Below are 22,787 nucleotides of genomic sequence, written 5' to 3' on the forward strand. Positions count from 1 at the left end.
ATTCCCTCAAAAGGCCATTTATCATGGTCTAAAATTATTATATGACATTTATATATTTCATTTTTCTCTTCTTTTAATTTCTTGCATTCTTTGGGTGTGATTAATTAAAGTGGCCATATATTATCACTAGAGATCTTTATGGATGATATTTTAAATAGTGGTTTTCACTACATATAAAATCATCGCTATATCTAATAAGTGTTACTTTATTTTATATAGATTTCTATATTACATAGAGTTTAATCGCATCACATGGAGACATATTCTATTAAATCGTTGCATTATGTATATTTTTATCACATATTGAGATTAACCAATTTTTTTTTATCATATTGCTTGCATTACTCGTAGATTTATAGAATCACCCTATCACATGAAGGTGTATGGTAATGCCATATTTTGTGGATCCTTATTATGTTTTTAACATTAAGTAGTTTTTTATATCACTTTCTACACATGTGACATTTTTAATTTAGGCTTCTCTCTACATTTTTCATAAATAGTTGAATTATCTTCTATTTTTCTCTTATCATAATCTTGTGGTAGACACTAGTCATTGTATACTCTATGTTGTTTTATAGGTTTGGATAGAATTCTCATATAAATGAGAGTACAAAACTAAATTACAAAAATATTATTAGATATTTGATCATTTATAATCATCTAAACATTTACATTTAATGCTTTTGACTAATGTAAGTGGGAAAGGGCCCCAACCTATTACGGATTAGACAACTTACATTTGAACAACCAATGAGGGAAAATAGAGTTTCAACTAAGTAACTTGAGTACAACACAACAAAGCTAAAGTAGGACATAAAATAGACTATTATAAATCAAATTTAGAACTAAGAAGTAGGCCCAATGGATTAATCTGAGATTTTTGGGCTGGTAAAGAATGACCCATTTTCTTTTGTCACACAACTATCCAAGAAGAATATTTTTTTGAAGAAACTAGGAGAGAGGTGCTAGTAGAATTCTCAAAACTAGTAGATGAATTTGAAATTTGAACCATCAAGCCTAGAAGGGGAACATGGCAATTTGAAGAGAAGAAATAAGGGACCATGGCAAGGATAAGTCTAGTACTCAAAAGTGCACTTAACTGATCCAAGTGATCAACAATAGCTCACAAGGAGGGAGTAGCAAGACCAAGAGCTATTGAGGTAGGAACAACACCAACCATAGAGACAAAGGACACAAGGGAAAGGATCACAGGGGTCAAGTAGACATGAACCATTGAAGGAGGGACAACTATGATAGATGTGGGCATTAAAGTCATAGAAGAGTCCAAAGCTAAGTCTGAATCCAAAAGGAAGACTATGAGATGACACCTTTGAGCATCTTTCCACTAGGTGGGAGATGAGAAAATCCAAGAACCATGAGAATAGGAAGAGGCCAAGTGCGCAATTGCAAAGCAATATCTACACCCAAACTAGATCCCCTCATAGTTGAGGATTTGTCTAAACTATAATTCACCAACCTTAAGATAAATCTTAGTAGGAAGTTTTTTAGAAAGGTCCAAATCCCCCAAAATTCTTGCAAACGATGTATGGGAGAAAAGGCTAGTAACAGGTTTGACTTTGATGAAATGACCCTCTTTGTTGCCAATGGATTCATAGGCAATAGAGCACCAAAAGTGGAGAGGGAGGTGGGGGAGCCTGATCCAGGTAGAGAGAAACTCAGTAGGATCTACAAGGGGATTGAAGGAGGGAGTTCAAGGGTAGAGGGACAAAGCATGTGAACCCTATTTCCGAAACCCCATCAATAGAACAACATCCCTATGATTCATATTATCAAAGAAACTCACAAATAAACTACAAGCACATGGATAAATTTCTAGTTTACTTGACACCAATGGATTGTAGTGTTCGGAGATCCAAGAGTGCAATGCTAAAAGAGATGGTCATAGATGGTTAAATCTATCAATGAGTGCTAGTTTTTGAAATATGATATATAGTCTAGAACCTCCTTTCCTAAAACAACCTTTAAGATAGAGGAGGCACAATGGAGGCATTTTGTAGGCTGTGCAAAAGATCCTCTTAGGAGTTTATGAACTAGATCCATAAAGGAATTTTTAAGTGGAGAGTTAACAAAAGCATTTACCATGGATACAACAGGTAGGGTTTTTAGCGAGGGAGACGAATCCGAGTTAGATATATCCACAACTAGTTTGCAGATGAGAGCTCCATTCCCAGGAGAGTCGTTACCATGGAAGTTGTTGCCGCTAATCAGCAAGGGCAGGAGATGATGATTTGAATTTTAGGGATGGGAAGGTGAGCGGGAGGCCATCACAAGCAATAATTTCATCTAGATGATGTACAAAAAAATATTTATATTTAATGTTGGTTGAGAATATCCATACTTTATTCTATGAGAGGATAAATATCTTTGAATCCTATTAGCATCATGCTGAAATTGTGAGATCAAATTACAAGTTGCGTTAATATTTGACTTATTTCGACTTAGAGCAAAGGGTTAAGTGATAGCCATTATGCCAAAATCACTTAGGGCACAATATTAGTATCATCTTTTTAGAACATTACGATCATTACATTTAAAAAGACTTGATTACTAACTAACAATTAGTAAACTATTCAACTTCACTAATAAATCAAAATCACATGACAATACTCTTCCTGACCATACTCACATTCTTCCAAATACAATAAAAGAATTTAATAAATCCTCGTCAACTCAGGGGTCGAAGTTCATTACAAAATTGGTAGTTCAGGCAGTAAAACTCACGTCTTTTAGCGAACGAAAAGTTCGACAAAATAACATAGTAATCATTAATGTCGCTGGGGTCGTTAGGCATCAATGCTTGATTGTGAATGCGTTGAAATGTGGAAACACTAACGTGCTCGGGACGCCAAAACGTTTTGATATCGTGGAATGGCGGTGGGTCAGGTTCGTCTTCCAAGCAATTAGAAACAAACTCTGGCGATACCAAAGTCACAATAAAACAAATATTTAATTTGAAAAACTGATTTTCAATGAGAAGAATCAACGAAACGTAAAATCAACAATCTATTCTCGATAATATTCGTACTGTTTGAAAATACATTTTCCCAATTATCATGCCTTTGAAAACCGTCCTTAAGTCGCCTTAGATTCTCTCTTCAATACTTGTTAAGAAAAGTTGTCCCAGTCTGCTGTACATGCATGCATGCTGCGAGACTGCTGGCCCGATTCCTTTTCTCTATTGTATGTAATGCTAAGCTCCTAATTAAGCGAACTAAGGCAAGGGGTGGAAGTTCATTATAAAATCGATTACTTTAGGCAATAAATTTCACGTGATTTAGCAAAAGAAAAATGCAACAAAATAAGATTATAATCCACAACAACAATGTAGATCGGGTTGTTAGGGATCATTTTTTTATTAGGTAGCGTGCTTGGGAGGCCAGAAGCTTCATCTATCACCGGATGCTGCTCGGTCATCATCCCCTTCTGAATAATCACAGAGAGAGGCAATGATGAATTCAATTGAAAGGGTTGATTTAAATGGAAAGAAGCGAGCGAACCTTAAAATCAACAGTCTAGTCTCGATAATATTCGTAAACGAAAAGATAAACGGTTGTTGTTTTGGGTAGCACAGACAAATTTTCTCATGTGGTTGGAAGAGAAATGATTACAAGTGTAATGGTAGTATCCTGCATGTGCTTCCACGCGGAAATGACTTCAAGAAGTTGCAAGATCAGCTCGTGATATTAAGGTGGCAGCAGATGTATCCCTCGCTCTCACTGTAAACCACGGAGCCTGGAGCCGCGCACTTCTCAATAGAATATCTGGTGAAAAGAAGAACAGGCTTGTACTCAGAAAAATCGTGCGGCTTAAAAAGTTTCAAGCGTTAATTCCTCAGAAGACCAGACGCCATTCTCGTTTGAAGCGAACCCATATGAGCTCGACTGAATGCAGAAACAAGCGCAGTAAATCATTATACAAACTGTTTTGTTCTAAGTAAATAAATATAGGAATATATAGTTGAATTATGAAGCTGCCTTGCATGTGCATGAGTTAGTTGCACACAACATGCGAAAGAATGTCAGTAAAGTTTAGTCTATGTAGTGCCAGTTTGAAACTGCCTACCACTGATTTTTAGCAAACCTCCTCTTCCATTATTGAACGCAAACATTAGCTTAACCTGCACATCACAATTTGGATCTAGGTAGAAAAAGGGGAAAAAAAAAAACACTTCCATGTTAATAAAATAAAATTTGAAATCAAGTTCATTAATTTACAAAGAAAGGAATTACAAAGTATATAGCCTTTGTGAAAGCATAAAACAAAGGAAAAGACAGAAATAAAACAATTGACCCTCTGTTAGCTTACATTAAAAAGAAGCAACACTAACTTTTCATTTATGAGAATAAAATAGTGATAGTCATCCATAAATAATAGATAAATGTAGTTCCATAAAACAGGAAAAAGCTGGCAATTCCATTAAATCAGAGAAAGTTGGTTACATGCATTACCACCCCTTTAAAAAAACGAAGGAGACAAAAGCCTAAGGAAAGGAAAGAGGGAAAACCTAGTGGGAACAAAACACCCCTCAAAAAATACACTAGCTGTGCATGGCAACTACTATATGACGATGTCCTTCAACCCCAAAAGGTCTCATAGAATGTGAAACTTGTGCTCAGTGAAAGTCTTCATATGGATGCTAGCAATCTGTTTAGAAGTGGGACAACACATCAAATTGATGACCCCATCATGGACTTGTCCTTAGATGTACTGCATGTGGATCTCGATGTGTTTGGTTCAATGTCATTGTACTGGATCTTTGCAAAACTTCAATGTACTTTGATTCTCACACCGAATGATAGTTGGAAAGTTAAAAAGAATTCCAAGCTTAGTTAGGAAGTTTTGCAACCAAATAGTGTGAACAGTAACATTGATTGTACTTGTACATTATGCTTTTGTTGATGATAAAGCAATGGCAGATTCCTTCTTGCTTGACCAATAAATGGGTCTGGATCCCAAAGTAGGAACATATATTGAAGTGGACTTATGATCAATGCTATCACCAACCCAATTAGAATCAGTGTAGTCAATGAGATCCAAAGTACATCCTACTGAAAAGTGAATCCCATAGTTGATGGTTCCCTTAACATATTGAAGTATACACTTGATAACTTTCCAATGGAGCTCATGTGGCTCTTGCAGGTATCTTGAAACAACCTCCACTACATATGAGAGATCTGCATGAGAGTGAGTGAGATAAAGAAGAATCCCCACAAGTTGAGAGTATTGTGTGCAATAAACCAATGGTGTGTCCTTGCCATCCTCAAGTTTTACCACTGATTGGAAAGGTGTGGCTAATGGCTTGCAGTAAGTCTTGTGAAACTGAATTGGTAGATCTTTGGCATACTTGGATCGAACAACCTTGATTCCTGATCCATTCTAGCTGATTTCAAGTCTAAAGAAAGAGTGTAGGAGACCCATGTTTGTCATGCAAAGTAGTTTTAATTACAACTATGGCTACAACTAAACTGCCTATTATTAATAGATCATCTACATAAAGCACTATGATCAACAAATATTTAGATGTTCTCATCATATAAATATTAAGATCAAATTTGCATTGTATGAAAGATTGAGACAGAAGATAAGAGCCCATTTTAGCATACCAAGCTCTAGGTGCTTGCTTGAGGCCATAAAGTGACTTCTTGAGTTTGCATACCAAAGATGAATTTTGTACATACCTTATTGATAAAATCTACTGATCTAATCTCAATAGCGTATCGATTCTTTGGAACATCTCTATAATTGAACTTCAAGTTCATGGACTAATCCACACATACTATTTCATAAATGAAAAAAGGAGACCTCCATTGATGTTTCCATCTAGGAAAATTACTTTTATAAGATGAGAAGATTTTTGATGCAATTCATGGGCACCTTTGAATCTGAGACAAGTGTAAAACTGGTCTAGTACATTGTGCCCTTTGCTCAACATGCAACCAAACCTAATGACATAGATATGTTCAATAGAGAGAAAACAATACTTTCATATGCACTTAATTATAGTTCTTCCTATGAAAACTCAAGTGAGAAATTTGTTTGACTATGAATAATTAAAAAGGAAATAATTTATTTTTCACTATTCTACTGAAATAATATATATATATATATATATATATTATAAAAAAGTTATTAATTTTTTTTTAAAATATAAATATTTTCTTTAATTTTAAAAATATTTAAATAAAATGTAATAAATATTTGTTGAATATGAATTTAGAAATTTACTTTAACTATGTTGATTTTTAGGAAGGATATTCTTATCCATTGAATAATAATTTATTATTTAATATTTTAAAGAAAATTGAATGTTTTTGGAAGGATATCTCTATCCATATAATTCTTTTTCTTTTATAATATAACAAAGCCTTTTTAATATTGATAAAATATTTGCAATTCAAGAATTAAAATTTTAATTTAAAATATATAGATGATTAATATTATTTATATATAAAAGCAAACAAGCATCAATTTATATTGCATGGAGTTTTTATAGACAAAGATTCTTAAATTCATATAATACATCTCTCAACATAATTATATAAATTAGTCTTCCAATATTATTCATTATTTGGGATGCTGAAAAATATAGATGATGTTACATTATTTTATATTAGATATTTTTTTATATTATGGATATTAAAAATAAAATACATAATTATATAATGCACAATGAAAATGAAAAATTAAACAAATTAAGCACATTTAATGTGAAAAAATAATAATAAAAGAATCCTATTTCATTTCAATGAAGGAACGAATAAGATAAAGTATAAATAAGAAAATAAAAAATATGAAAGTGAAAATTTTCATAACCTAAAAGGGTGTAATAAGTCACAATGCATCAAAATACTATGATTGGATATCAGTAACTCATACAACTCTTATATTGTATAATGAAATAAATCATCATGAGTGTTTGTGTGGTAGTATAAAGTGTCACAATGCTTTTATAGTAACACAAAGTAATGTTGATATCTATGCAAGGTTCCTTGAAATTTTTGTAATTATGCATAAATTGATTATTAAAAATTGTGACAAATTCATTTTTAAAAATACAAATATTTGTGTCTCATTTTAATTGCTTGTAATTAACGTGATTGTCTATTTAACTAGTGTAGTATGTAGTATAACCAAAAATTAATTATATGCCTACCTAGATAATAAATTAACCCAGATCATGTAGTTATGCCAACTACTACTCTCTAAATATGGATAGTCTATCAATGTTCTTAATAATTCAAGCGAATGAGTTACATATAGAACATGTGGAAGTTACCTCAATCTGATATTTTAAATTGAGGATAATACCCTTTTGATAATTTACTAACGATACTTATCATATCTTAATTTTGTAACCAAAATCATACTATTGATGAACTGACTAGCATTAAATGATGTAAAGTTAGTGTTCATCGCACATAATTATTAATTGTGTATTCAAAACAAAGGTGGGTTGAGCCTCACATAAACAATCATTGTTATAGGAAAATTTCACAATAATAGTCTTGAAATAAAAATATTGTATCTTCCTTATCTTCTTATAAATCATTCAATTAATTTTATGATTTCCTTTTTCTACTACTAGATTATATTCATGTAACAGTTATAAGGTTTGGTTCATTAATAACATATACAAATAATATTTAATAAATCTCATTAAGAAAAAAATAAAGACAGAGTGAATAGATAGAAAACAAATTTAATAAAAAAATCTAATATTGAGACTTCTTATTAAAAAAAAGGTAATAATATAAAAATATAACTAAATTTTGTTTCAATCACATAATTGTAGTTTATGTCTTTGGGCATGTAGTGTCATGGTTTAAACACTTCATTGGTGAAGCGGCCACCGAGGTTCAAATCCTTACTGGGCCATTGTGCTCGCAAGGCCTTGTGCCTTTGCTGGGCCATTGTGCTCATGGATTTGAACAAGTGAAGTGTGGGGATGAGGTCCCCTGTTTGTGGTCTCAGCGGTTCATAGCTCCGAGTAAAAAACACTCACATGGAGCCGGAGGGTGTGTCGTGCCAACATCACTGGTCATGTTAAAATGTTTACAAGGCATAGTTTTTAGAAGAAACAAAAACATAATTTTAATTTATATTATATAATATCAATTCCTTATCCTATTTTTAAATAATTTATAATGACAACTTAATCCAAATGAAATGCCACTCTTATAGTGCTCTAGGTGTAATTTTTCCATTAAAATATATATCTAAGTGTGTATGAATGTTTAACAATATGTTTGACATCATCTAATTTATATTTTATTCTTCTTATAATCCTTCAAAATTTTGACTAAACATAGATAATAGTTTTAAATTTATTATGCAAGTATTAAATAGATAAGATTTAATGAAACCTATAAGGAATATCTAAACATAATTTTCTATGCAATAATTTTCAATTATATTTTAATAATAGAAAATGATGTAATTATTAAGTTTTCTTTACTTTAGTACATAATAATAAGATTATAAACTAGAAGTCTCTTGAATTATATTAATTTTTTAAAAAAATATTGATATTATTTATATATATTTAATAATATAAATTTAGGAAGCTTATAATAATGCTCACTTATATTTGAATGTTATATAAAATTTTATTTAATAAATTAATAAATGTTATGGAAATAATGTCCTACATTATAAATATAGCAATAAATTTTATAAAAAAAATCTTGGAATCAATAAATACATTACTTTCAATTCAACACATAATTAGAATAATTGAAAAATTATATGATAATTGATTTTTTACTTTCATAATTAATTTTTTTTAGAGAAGTCATCAAAAGATAAACCTCTAATTTCCAATAAATATTATATTTCTTTCATCAAGGTTGTGTGTTTATCTCATAAGTTCATATTTTATCAAATATTTAAGTGATAATATTTTAATGATGAGTAGTGCATGTGGAGGGTGGAAAAATTAATTGCTTCAAAGGGGATTCTTTTGAGAGCTAACTTTTCACTATTTGCATTAAGGTAAACCAATAGCTTCGATTCTCCTAAATTTGCCTTAATTATCCTTTTTATATAAGATTTATAATGAATGAAAAATTACAAACTACTATGTAGAATGTTCAATTAAAATGAATTGATGAAATATCTTTTCAAAATTACTATGACATTTTTAACATTTAAACGGAAAATGTTGACCATAAGTAACTTAGAGACTTATTTAAGAAGCATCTACCATGGAAACTAATACATCATTTAGATTTCCTTACATCATATTATCGTTTGGTCTAGATGTGAAGAAAAAAGAGCAAGAAAATGTGGTGGTATCTCATATACACATTGAATGAAAAAAGTAAAACCATAAAGTGCTATAGTGTTAGAAATTGCATACCCTTGCAATTTCACCTATACTTTTGTATCCATTTCAACTTCCATTTTCATACCATATTTGTAGGCGCATTTCAACCCTTGCCACAACTTTTCCTCTCTTAGGTTGCTTAGGATACCTTTTCAACAACTACCTTTTCTGTGTTAGTTTTGCATTAGTCTTGCGATTTTTTGGTCTCTCATTTTTTTAGCACAATTTATCTAGATATTGGTGCCAAGGTTGGATGTCCATGCATAACTGATGCAAGAACGTCGTGTTGACTTATGTGTTTAAGTGTTTTGTTAAGATTTGAGTAGTCAGGATTCAATTTGGATGGTTATAGAACCTATCACCACATGAGCAGGAAGTTGGATAGAATAAGTTAGTTACCTTTGGAAAAATAGAGATTAACGATTAATGAGCATTTGAAAAAGAATTAGTTATGAACGGTAATCAGGTAGTTTGATAGGAATTGAACTAAGAGATAAAATGAGTAAATAGAGGCAGAAGGATTGTTGAGTGAAAAAGGCCAGAATTGGCCAAATGAGAAGAGGATGAATAACAAAGGAGTAATCCAAGTTCGAAGGCCCGGATAGAAAGGGAGAGGTCATATGGAAAAAGAGGAAGTTGGTGGGCTAATACAGGTCAGCCATGACCCAACAATGAGCAAGGAGAAGGATAAACGTAGAAGGATGTATTGAGGGGAATAAAAGAGAATACTCAGCTCATAAAAGGTAAAAAAAGATAAGTAATGTAAGAAATAAGTACGCTGGTAAAAGATAGCAATCAGAGTTGTAAGAGTTAAGAGTGGAAGAGGAGGTGTTTAAAGACATAAAATAAGTGTAGATCATTAGTGAGTTGTAGAGGCATAGTAGGATGCAGAGAGGAAGTCAGTCAAACAAGTGTATGGCCAAATGTTTGAACGTAATCATCATCATATGATGTGCAATAAAAAATAAAAGGTTTTGGTGTTTAATATATGTATTGTTGATTGATAATGTTGTCTCTGTAAAGCGGAAAAATCATGATCGAACCCTAGTTGCTCTCCCCTCTTCCAACTCCAAGGAGAGAGAAGGGAGGTTCGCTAGGATTCGATGGTTTTCACTTAGGGGGGAGACTTTACATTCAAAAGAGGGGTTGAAACCCACAAGATCCAATCCCACGCAATGCAAGATTGGATGCTAAATGAGTTTCAAGGGTTAAGACAGCAAGGCTACCCTCTTCTGTAAAGAATGTGCATAGAAGAATTGAGCTAGGAATGCATAGAAAGTGACAAAGATTCGCTTTATAAACTGAGATAGAGATATAGGATGAAGCTGCGGACCTGGAATTAGCAGTAAAATGTCGATATGGCACTGTCCTGCAAATTTGAGCAAAAGTTGTTGGGACGATGGCGCCCGGCGCCACGGTCCTCCGAAAAATCCGCGAAACGAAGGGGGATCTGTTCGTCTCTGCACAAGGATTCCAGATCTTCAATCTCAGCCGCGTACCTGCAACCTACACACAGAAAAGCGAAGACAATTGGGGGGTTAGGGATTAGGGGTTTGCCTTTAGGTCAAACCCCGATTTTGGAATTAACCAAGAAATGAGCAAGAGCTGTAAATGTAAATGACTGTAAAAAAAGTACTAATACCTTGTTCTAAGGATGTTTGTATCCTTATGTGCAAAGGTTTAGATGTTGTATGTTGTAGTAGTATGTGATCTCCTCTTCAATGGTTGAATCCTTGTCTTGAATGCAACACTTAGCCTTGAATGGAGACTTAGAAGGAATGCTTGAATGCTTGAATGCTTGAGTATAGTTTCCATGCCTTTTTCATCATCTATGCGTTATATCCCCAAATGAGAGAGAAAAATGTAGTTTATATACTTGTCAATTAGGGCTGATAGACTGATTTTCCTGACCTTAGGCCAACCAGGAAAGTTAATTTCCAAATTGCAAACAAAAAGACCCGAGACCCCTTAGGAGACCGGGCCCAAAATAGGACCCAGGGACCAGGGCGCTGGGCGCCCTGGTCCTGAGGGACCAGGGCACTGGGCGCTTTGGTCCCACCTCCCGAGACAGCAGGGTGCAAGGAGGTTCAGGCCAGGGTACTTGAAAAATGCAGTTTTTGGTGTCGTGAGCAAGCTTCGGGGTCTCCATTCAGGTTGCGTGTTGCGTCGCCATCGTGAAGACTGAAATGCAGTCAAAATTGCAAGTGTCGCAATTTTAGGATGCTACATTTAGCCCCCACTTTAGCGGGAGTATGTATGCTCATACTTCCGGTAAAGTACAAGGAAACAACATTGAAAAACTTTCACCACGTCAAGGAGGCAAGACACACCAAGCCCCCAGTGGACTAAGGATCTTACGACTTCGATTGACAAAGTAAAAGGGAAGATCACGAAGGAGAACCATGACTATCAGTAGTAAGGTTCCCTCACTATGAGTCATGCAAGAAAGATATCAAGAATTTTCAAGGCAAAGCTAAATTTGCCAAGAAATTCTCAAGTATCTTGAAAAGATATGAACGGGATGTATGCCCCCCTACGTTAAAGTGATCGCACACGCCTCACCGGGGGTGATTGTTTTAACGTAGTGATACACATAAGAATGAGAAAGGAAAGGAGCACGTTATCGCAAGGATTTAGCCCCCAAGTGTGAGATAAGCCCAAGGATAATAGACACAAAACACAAAGCACGAGGTGACTTCGCTTTCCTTGGGGTCAGTATGCTGTATGATAAGTCATGTATATATCATATGTATGTATGCATAATTGTTCTTCATTCCCCAATCAAGGAAGGTCACCTAGAAGAAGGGAACACATGTGTCTTTTGAGTCAACATGAGAGAGATCGAGAGATCTCAATGCTTTGCATCGTCCTCAAGTAGACAACACTAAGGACAACAAATAGAAGAATGAGAATAACATATAGAAGAAGTAACACAAGAGAGGAGGAGAGAATCTGCTATGCTAATGTAACTAGTCTAGCACGTCATCTACCCCCCGATCTTGCTGATCAATGTTTCGGGAAGGCAGGGAACACGCTAGAGGAGGAACATTCAACACAGCAGATGGAGCTATCACAAGATCCAAACAAGGGCTATGTTCATGTTCCGAGCCACATTGTTCTTGTCTAGGAGCTAGGATAAGCACTTTAGAAAATTCATTAGATAAATGGTTATCAATATCAACAAGTTCTTATTCACTATCAGAATGAACAGGAGTAACATTTTCATCATGAATAACATTTTCATCTATATCATCATCAAGATTTATTAAAATAGGATCTTTAACTCGCACAGGATCAAGACCATCATGCATCTTATGTTTAGGAGATTTAGGCTCAATGTCCGGCTGAGGAGAAAACGGAATAATGCTCGTTGAAGGTGTTTTTGGAGATGGCAAAGTTTGAGAAGCAGCTGCTTGAGCTCTAAGACGACGCTTTCGTCGGCGTTCACGTGCAGAACGATTTCGTCTAGTCTTAGTAGGAAGTGAAGAAGATTGAGGAGGAGGAATGTTCTCATCCCTATCAGTTGGTTGTTTAGGTTGTGGTCTCTTAGGCTGAATAATAGGAGAAGAAGAAGGTCTCTTCTCTCTATAAAAGGAAGGAGGAGGAACTGCTCCATATAAAGGAGGAATTTTTGGTTTAGGAAGGAGACCAAGTCCATCATGACGAGGAGGAATAGGTCTACTTTTAGGAAGTTTATTAGATATAGACATAGTCACATCCATAGGGATGGGTTGGGAATCTTCTTGAGTAAAGACATTAGTTTTATCTTACAAAGGAAGAACTTCCTTCTCAAGAATGATAGGAATGTCAAGTTTAGGTGTTCTAGGTTCACTTAAAGATAGGATCATATCTGTTTTCCACTTTTGATAAGATTTGAAAAGATGATCACTTCGCGGAGGAAGGGATTGGAATTGTTTAGGCCAAAAGTAATCAAGAGGAACACTAGAGGTTCTTTCAGCTAGTTTAAAGAGACTATGATTGACAGTAACAACTTCACCATTATGGGGAAATTTCAAACACTTATGTATAGGAGAAGCAATAGCTTTCATGGAAGATAGCCAAGGATAGCCAAGCTTCACACGAAATTGTTCGGAAGATGGAATAATAGCAAAGTTCACATCAAGGGATTTGTTATAGACCTCAATAGGCAATGTAATAGAACCAATTGCAGGAGAAGAAAATGCATCAAATAGTTTCACAATCACATCTGTTTTGTCATAAATCACTTGATTCAATTGCAAAGTAAAAAGAAATTCTTTAGTAATAACATTAACCATGCACGAAGGATCAATAAGCACTCCACGGCAAGGTGTATTCTTGACTTTTGCAACTATATATAAAGGACCATCAGGTGCCCTAATGGTTTCACTGGAATCAAATGTGATGGAAGGTTCTTTAGGGTTTTCTTGCTGCTCTACAAAGTTAATCACATTTGGAGTCATAGACACAAGACCATCAGATGAAAGAGAGGAATCATTAGTCTTAATCGCATTAGAAGTATGAGAAGGTAATGGATCAGTGAAAATCTGAAGATTTTGATTAGGAGGAGCTACAGATGTATTGCCTTTATCATTCACTCCAGAAACAGAAATAATATTATTATCAATCAAATCTTGAATTTTACCCTTTAAAGAAAAACATTTTTCAGTATCATGCCCAGGCTGACGATGAAATTGACAAAAGGCTTTGTTATCAAAATAAGGTGAAGTAATCTTTGCAGGATCAATTTGTCTTATAGGAGGAAGAGTAAGCACATTTTGTTCCAATAATTTATTCATAATACTATGCAATGATTCATTCAAAGGAGTATACTTTCTTTCTTTCTTGAAAAATTTAGAAATAGGAGGCACACCTGATGCTGCATTCACATTGTTGTTGATGATGTTTTCATTGAATTTGATGGAGTCTCTATTCGGTTTAAACTTCCCAAAAGGTTGTTGATTGCTATCACCCTTATCACTCGGAGCCATAGGATGTGATTGTTCCATTTGACTCACAGTCAGTTGATAATTGTGAAGAGTTGCACACAACTGTTGGAAAGAAGTAAACTCAGAAAACAGAAGTTTGTCTCGAATATCTTTTTGTAAATTAGAAATAAAGATTCTTTGAATATCATTGTCAGGCATTGGAAAATAAATTTGAGCATACAAATGCTTATATCTACCAATGAAATCAGTCACTTTTTCTTTAACACCTTGTTTACAATGCATTAAATCAATCAAAGTAACTTTAGGACTTATATTGTTTTGAAATTGTTGAATGAAAGCATTTGCAAGTTGTTCGAAAGAAGTAATAGAATAGGAAGGCAACGAGCAATACCATTGTAGGGCTTTGTCTCTTAATGTTCTTGTGAATAATTTTGCAAGCAACCTTGGGTCATAAGCAAAATCAGTACATATTGTTTGAAAAGTCTTAACATGTGTTAGAGGATCTCCTTTACCATTATAAAGCTCCAAATGCGGGATTTCAACATGTTTAGGAGGGATAGCTCGGACAATGTCAAGAGAAAGTGGGCTCGCAACATCAAATGTGGGCACACTAAACTTAGATTGATTCATAGAGGCAATTTGTTGCTGTAAAGAAGAGACAGTTTGTGCAAGATTGTTAATGGTCGCTTCAGTCGAAGGGTTCATATTAGATGTGTTAGATTGAGATGGAGGTGTTATGTTATTGAAAGAAGGTAAAGAGTAAGGTGGTGGGACCCTATGATAATTAGTCATAGGAGATGATTGGACAGGAGGAAGACTACAAGGAGGAATGCAATGATTAAATGAATTGCCCCCTTGTGTCATGTTCATTTGTGAAGATGTAATAGGAACACTCATTGAAGGAGTGAATGAAGAAGTCGGATTGAATGAAGGAAGAGGGTTAATTGAAAAGGAAGGATTGCCCCCATGACTAGTGATCACAGGAGGAATGTCTTGTGTAGAAGTAGCCATTATGTTTGATGTAAAGGTAGGTATGCTAGCAATAGAAGTCATCAAAGGAATAGAATGATTGACTCGTGTAAGAGGTTGTGTATAACCTAAAGTTTCGGCACAACTCTTCATAGGCATCACATTCGAATCCACAATGTGTGAAATACCACGCAAAATATCAATTCCATTCTTATCACTTTGAAGCATACGTTTTAGACCCTCAATTAAAGGAAGAGCTTGACTATCAGGGTATTCTTGAGACATCCATTGTCGAAAATCGTCAAATTGGTTATCCAATTTCAAAATTTGTTCTTCAGAAACCTCATGGAGAGCTTCTTCATCATTAGGAGGATTAGAGGAATTACCCATGTCCTCGTTAAAAAGGCTATTCAAATTAGGTTCCATCTCCTCAGTAGTTAAACCTCGGAAAGACTTAATTCTACGACTTCGTCTAACGAGAATAGTGTAAGTAGGGCTTATTGTTGTAAAACTCATGCACTAGAGAAGGAGAGAAAATTTTGATTTTAGAGGTAGCAATTTTCAGTAAAATCAACCAATCTTCTGGATTTAAGCTATTAAATGCAATCACGACAGTCTCCCGAAATTTCGGAAAAAATGTCTGGGACCGTGGCGCTCGGAGTGCAACACGGTCCTTGCAACTTTTTTCAAAATTTGCAGGGATGAAAGGTATGATGATTTTAAAGCCAATCTGTAAAAATTGAGTGATTTTACGATCTGTAGATAGGCCAAATTAAAGTTGCAATCTCAAAATTGAACCCTACCCAGATTGTCGAAAAATGCAAAATTTGAATTTTGAAAAAGAGAGGGAAACTGAAATTTTGAATTTTATGATTTTAGAGGGAATGTCAAGAGCAATGCAAATTTTGAAATTTAAAAATTGACTCAATTTCACGCAAAATTCAATTTTGAAAGCGGAAATCAAAGTTGTTGTAATTAAGTACTTAATTTCAAAAGTCACAAAATGCAAGAATTTGAATAAAGCACTGAAATTTTTAATGAATGTTAACGCACTTTTCAGATTTAGGACAGTAAGAACACAATTTTGACACAAAATTTCAGTTTCAATGATTTTTGAATGTTTAAAAGCCTTAATCCAAGCAATCACAAGACCAACTTTGACTGTAATTTTGAAGGTGTTAAAATTGATAAAATCAGCCAAAATTCTGGATTTTAGCAGAAAAATATAGTAAGATCTCGCTCCCGAAATTTCGGAAAAAATGTCGGGGACGATGGCGCTCGGCGCCACGGTCCTCGCAACTTTTTTCCAAATTTTCAGGGATGAAAGATATTGTGATTTTATTGCGGAATCCAAAGTTACAGCTGATTTGGAGATGTTTTGATTGGTGAAATTGTCGAACAAAGGTTGAATCAAGAGGGTTTCAAAAATTAGGGTTTTGACACTTAACCACTTAATTTTCAAAATTAAAACATAGATATGAATTGATAATTTGTAATAGAAGGACAGATCTGAAACAAGCATTAACAATTAAAAATTTCACAAGTTTAATTACTAAAAAGAAATTTTAGGGTTTTTATGCAATCACCTCTAAAATTTTGCAAAAGATCAAACATGGAAATTTTTTCAGATCTAAGCATGAAAAATCAGAAAGGATGTTCACGTCGGGTTCACCAAAATGTAAAGCGGAAAAATCGCGATCGAACCCTAGTTGCTCCCCCCTCTTCCAACTCCAAGGAGAGAGAAGGGAGGTTCGCTAGGATTCGATGGTTTTCACTTAGGGGGGAGACTTTACATTCAAAAGAGGGGTTGAAACCCACAAGATCCAATCCCACGCAATGCAAGATTGGATGCTAAATGAGTTTCAAGGGTTAAGACAGCAAGGCTACCCTCTTTTGTAAAGAATGTGCATAGAAGAATTGAGCTAGGAATGCATAGAAAGTGACAAAGATTCGCTTTATAAACTAAGATAGGGATATAGGATGAAGCTGCGGACCTGGAATTAGCAGTAAAATGTCGATATGGCGCTGTCCTGCAAATTTGAGCAAAAGTTGTCGGGACGATGGCGCCTGGCGCCACGGTCCTCCGAAAAATCCGCGAAACGAAGGGGGATCTGTTCGTCTCTGCACAAGGATTCCAGATCTTCAATCTCAGCCGCGTACCTACAACCTACACATAGAAAAGCGAAGACGATTGGGGGGTTAGGGATTAGGGGTTTGCCTTTAGGTCAAACCCCAGTTTTGGAATTAACCAAGAAATGAGCAAGAGCTGTAAATGTAAATGACTGTAAAACAAGTACTAATACCTTGTTCTAAGGATGTTTGTATCCTTATGTGCGAAGGTTTAGATGTTGTATGTTGTATGTTGTAGTAGTATGTGATCTCCTCTTCAATGGTTGAATCCTTGTCTTGAATGCAACACTTAGCCTTGAATGGAGACTTAGAAGGAATGCTTGAATGCTTGAATGCTTGAGTATAGTTTCCACGGCTTTTTCATCATCTATGTGTTATATCCCCAAATGAGAGAGAAAAATGTAGTTTATATACTTGTCAATTAGGGCTGATAGACTGATTTTCCCGACCTTAGGCCGACCAGGAAAGTTAATTTCCAAATTGCAAACAAAAAGACCTGAGACCCCTTAGGAGACCGGGCCCAAAATAGGAGCCAGGGACCAGGGCGCTGGGCGCTCTAGTCCCACCTCTCGGGACAGCAGGGTGCAAGGAGGTTCAGGCCAGGGTACTTGAAAAATGCAGTTTTTGGTGTCGTGAGCAAGCTTCGGGGTCTCCATTTAGGTTGCGTGTTGCGTCGCCATCGTGAAGACCGAAATGCAGTCGAAATTGCAAGTGTCGCAATTTTAGGATGCTACAGTCTCGTAGGCTTATACAAACATAGTGCTACTTGATCAGTTCAGTTATTCAAAGTTCCTATTCCCAATATATATCTATTATAGAATTTAGTTACTCTTTATTATGTTCCTATCACAGATTTGATAGGATGCCTGTGGACACTGGTTATTTTCTTGAACTCCCTATCATTATTTTCTATGTGTTCAATGTATGTTTGGGGATCAGCTAGGCATCCCAATCATTTCGTATCAGATCCCAAAAGATCTGGATAGGCAAAGTGGTGATGATTTATTTAACTTTGGAGAAGTATGAGAATGATGTTCATGCCTTCTTGGAGAGTTATGTGTGTTGCAGATTGGGTACCAAAAAATTGGGTAGATTAAAAGGAGAGATGCCCTAGGTGTGTTATCATGAATACAAGAGAGAAAATTGTAAGGTGTAGCAGCATTCTAGAAGAGAGTCACAAAGAAAGAAAATACAGAAAAGAAAGATGTAGAGTTTGAAAAAGAAATGACAAATCTGAGAAGAGATATTGAGAAGTGTAAGCTTATGGTGATGGTGTGGATTGAGAGAAGCCAAAAATATGTTTGGACAAATGGCCAATAATAAAGAAGGTAAATTGGCCTATAAAGGAGATTGTCGATGAATGTAGAAGGAAGAAGTTAGCTGCCATGAAGAGAGAAGACATAAAAGTTTTGGACAATAGAAAGTTGCCAATTAAGAATCATGTCAAGGAAGAGGTGAAAGAAGTTCTCATTGTGGAGAAAATGAAAGAAACTAAGAAAGAAGGTAGAGTAGTGTAGGAAGAATCACTCAAAAGAGGAAGAAACCAAGAAAGGATGGTGTCCATGAAAGAGGCACTCAGGGATACATGTTGGTCTCTTGTTTTATTTGCTAATGTTGCATTTAAGTATGTGTTTGCAGGTATGAGAAATATGAAAAGGAAGGTCAAGAATAAGATCTTGAATATGATGAGAGACAAAGAAAGTAAACCAACCATACAAAGTGTTGAGAATGATAATGTGAGAAGACATGTTACATTAGCCTGCTAGGAAACCATGGGGAAACCATACACATTAGAGGTACATCATAAAGTATCTAAGAAATGAGGAGGAGGATGTTGACAGTTTCTAGTGTTATAATGAAGGATTTGAAGAGGCCCTAGAGTTTTATGATTCTTCAGAAGATGTTGTAGATGGATAAATCCTTGGAGTGGATAAATTGATAAGAAGTGAAGACAATAATGAAGGGGAATCAAGACAACAATCTATTCTCGAGGTAAGTAGTATTGAGAGTGTTGATTTTGATCATAAAGGTGGAACGAAGTGTGTAGATATATTAGTTAGAAAGGAGAAATGAAGAAAAGAGTTTCCAAATTTTGGTTGGGATCATGGTTATAGAATACCACATTGGCAAAGCAAACTAATTGATGATAGGCAACAATTAAAGTGCAAGGGGAAAGGAGATTATGCTGAAGTTTATGGAAGCAAACTAGACAATCAAAGGAAAGGCATAAGAGCATTTAAGGGGAAGAAAGAGCATAAGGCATGTTGTGAAGAAAGGAAGCATAAAGGAGATGATTTAAACAAAAGTTTAGTTGATAACTTTGAAAGGACAAGTTCCGCAATGAAACAATGTCAACCCAAGGTTATGGGAAGCAAAGTATGGATGGTTAAGAGCAAGACAATAGAAAAGAAGAATGATGTTGTAGAATGTGCTGATATGAAGACACTTGAAGTGAATAGGATATGTGAAGAGAAGATTGAGTTTGTAGGTAAATAAGAGAAAGGATTTGTAATAGGAACATGTCTTACAAAGGGAATGAAAGGAACAAATGAAGATGAGAAAACAAGGGTAGCAGTGACTAAAATTGGAAATATAGATGAAGATGGAATAATTGGAGTATTGCCAGATGAAATACCAAGGGAGAAGATTAAGATAGCTGCAACATCAGATTGGCAAAAGCTTGAGGAGAACATGTACAAGGTGAGAAGTACACAAGTGAAAGTAAAAGATTTCAATAATGATGTTTTTAAAATTTTGAATAGAATTATTGATGAAGATAAAATTTGTGAGGAAGTGATTGAAGCTGATGTGAAATGGAGTTGTCGATACTAGTGGATGAAAAAGACTCGAGAAGAGAAAGATATAAGAGGAAAAATGAAAAAAAAAGAAGACAGCTTGGAAAGCTTGGAATGACTAAATATAAGTGTCAAATACATAAAAAGAATTAGTTGGACAAGAAAAATGAAAACCAAAAGTGGCCAGAAAAAGCATGGGTTGATAAAGGTCCAAGGAATAAAGATGTAAAATAGGGTGTAGTGAAAAATGAAGTAGCAGATGTTGTAGTAACAATGTTTAAGGATGAAGGAAAAAAAAAAGCCTAAAAATGAAGTTGTAGAGGTGGAATTGAAAAGGGAAGGAGTAGACCATAACTATATAGAGGATTTAAGGGCACAATTTATAGCACACACAAGGGATGATAAGGGATTAAGAAGTGATATTGAAGATGTAGAAGCAAAGATGGAAGAAGATTTAAGGGTAGTAGTAAAAGACAAAGAAATTTGTGATGGACAGATCAGGAAGAAAGAATTGGAAGAGAGGAAAACAAAAAGTAAAAAAGTATATGTTGGAGTAACAGTGATTGAAGATGATGGAGGAAAAGAGTTGCAAGGTGAAGATATTGTAGAAAAGGAATTGGATAGAGGTCCAAGCAATAATGCTTAAAAGGATGATTTTTGGATCCAATTTGTAGCAATAAAGACAGTGTGGAAAGACAAACTTGAAGGCATGAAGACAAGTGGAGTTATGAAGGACTTATATTTCAATATTGCAGCTACAGAGAAAGAAGTTATTATAGCGATGCATGAGGAGTTGCCCCCATAAGAAGAGTGTCTAGAAAGGATGTTGGATGAGGAGGTGGAGTATGCAACTAAAATGATAAGTATAGTGGTAGAAAATATGGATGATATTGTGATATTGATGTATGGGGTGCATGATCTTGAAGTCATAAAAAACTTTAATTTCCATCTATTTGTTTATGATGTTTTGTGTATGGATGAGAAGATCTTGGGAAAAGATGGTAGATAATGGTGATAACTTCATCAAATCAGAGTGGAAATGTGCACAACAATGTTGGAGGAATGTGGTAGTTGAACCAAAGAGATGTTGGAAGAAGTGGAAGAAAATGAATAAATGAGGGTAGTTTTGAATTGTTACTCCCATGTGCAGGAGCACATGCTTTCTTTTGTTCCTTGGGAGTTTGATGTAGGAGCATCGTGTTAACTTATTTGTTTAAGTGTTTTGTTAAGCTTTGAGTAGTTAGGGTTTCAGTTGAATGGCTGCAGAACCTGTCACCACGTGAGCAAGAAGTTGGACATAATAAGTTAGTTGCCTTTGGAAACATGGAGATGAATGATTACCAAGAATTTGGAAAAGAATTAGTTATGAATGGTAATCAGACAATTTGGGAGGAATAGAACTCAGAGATAAAATGGGTAAAAAAAGGTAGAAGGATGATTGAGCGGAAGAGGCCAGAATTGGCCAAACGAAAAGAGGATGGATAATAGAGGAGTAAGCCAAGTTTGAGGGCCTAGATAGAAAGGGAGAGGTCGTATGGAAAAGAGGAAATTGGTGGGTGAATGTAGGCTAGCCATGACCTAGCGATAAGCAATAAGAAGGATAAATGCAGAAGGAACTATTGACGGGAATAAAAGAGAATACTTGGCTCATAAAAGGTAGAAAAATGACAAAAAATGTAAGAAGTAAATATGCTAGTAAAAAGATTGTAGTTAGAGTCATAAGAGTGAAGAGTAGAAGAGGAGGTGTTAAGAGATAGAAAAGAAGTGTAGATTGATGATGAGTTGTAGAGGCATAGTAGGTGTAACATCATAAATTGTACACCCTTAATTGGGTGGTACAATTCCATGCTTAAGTTAGCACCCACCTTAGTGTGTTTGCATCATGTATTTCAATCTATCTTTAAGCATTTAATTAATTAATTTAATTAATTCTAAAGTTTTCTTACATCACTTCACACTGTTCAGACATGGACCAGCTAGGACTTGAACCTAGGACCTTCCATATGTTGTTGGAGTGCTCTACCACTGAGCTACTAGCCCCTCTTGGACCAGTCCATCATTGGTACGGGTGTGGCTTATTTCCAACATCAACACCCCCCCTTAAGCCACATCTCTCATGTGCTTGGGGCTCCTAGCCTGGACTTGGCTCTAATACCATGATGAGACATCGACCAGCTAGGACTCGAACCTAGGACCTTCCATATGTTGCTGAAGTGCTCTACCACTGAGCTACTGGCTCCTCTTGGACCAAATCATCATCGATTCAGGTGTGTCTTATTTCCACCACCAACACACACATCCTAAAATTGGGCCCTTAACCCTAAGTGTGCCCCTTTTTATTTTATCTTTTGATTAATTAATATCAAAAACCCTAATTTTATCCTATTTCGACCTTGAAGGCCCGATTTCACATATATAAACAATTTGAACAATTGAATCCTTTTGGAATTGAATTTAGAATCACGAAACCTTGCTTCCCTAAAAATTTGGGAAAAAATCGATTAGATTGATGTGATGCGCGCCTCTTGGTCCCTACTTTTTCTCCCTGAATTTCGAGATCATGTTTTGGTAGTACTTTTATGTTTAAATCCAAAGGATTGTAAAATTATATTGATT

Source organism: Cryptomeria japonica, chromosome 3, assembly GCF_030272615.1.
Source record: "Cryptomeria japonica chromosome 3, Sugi_1.0, whole genome shotgun sequence".
NCBI lineage: Eukaryota > Viridiplantae > Streptophyta > Pinopsida > Cupressales > Cupressaceae > Cryptomeria > Cryptomeria japonica.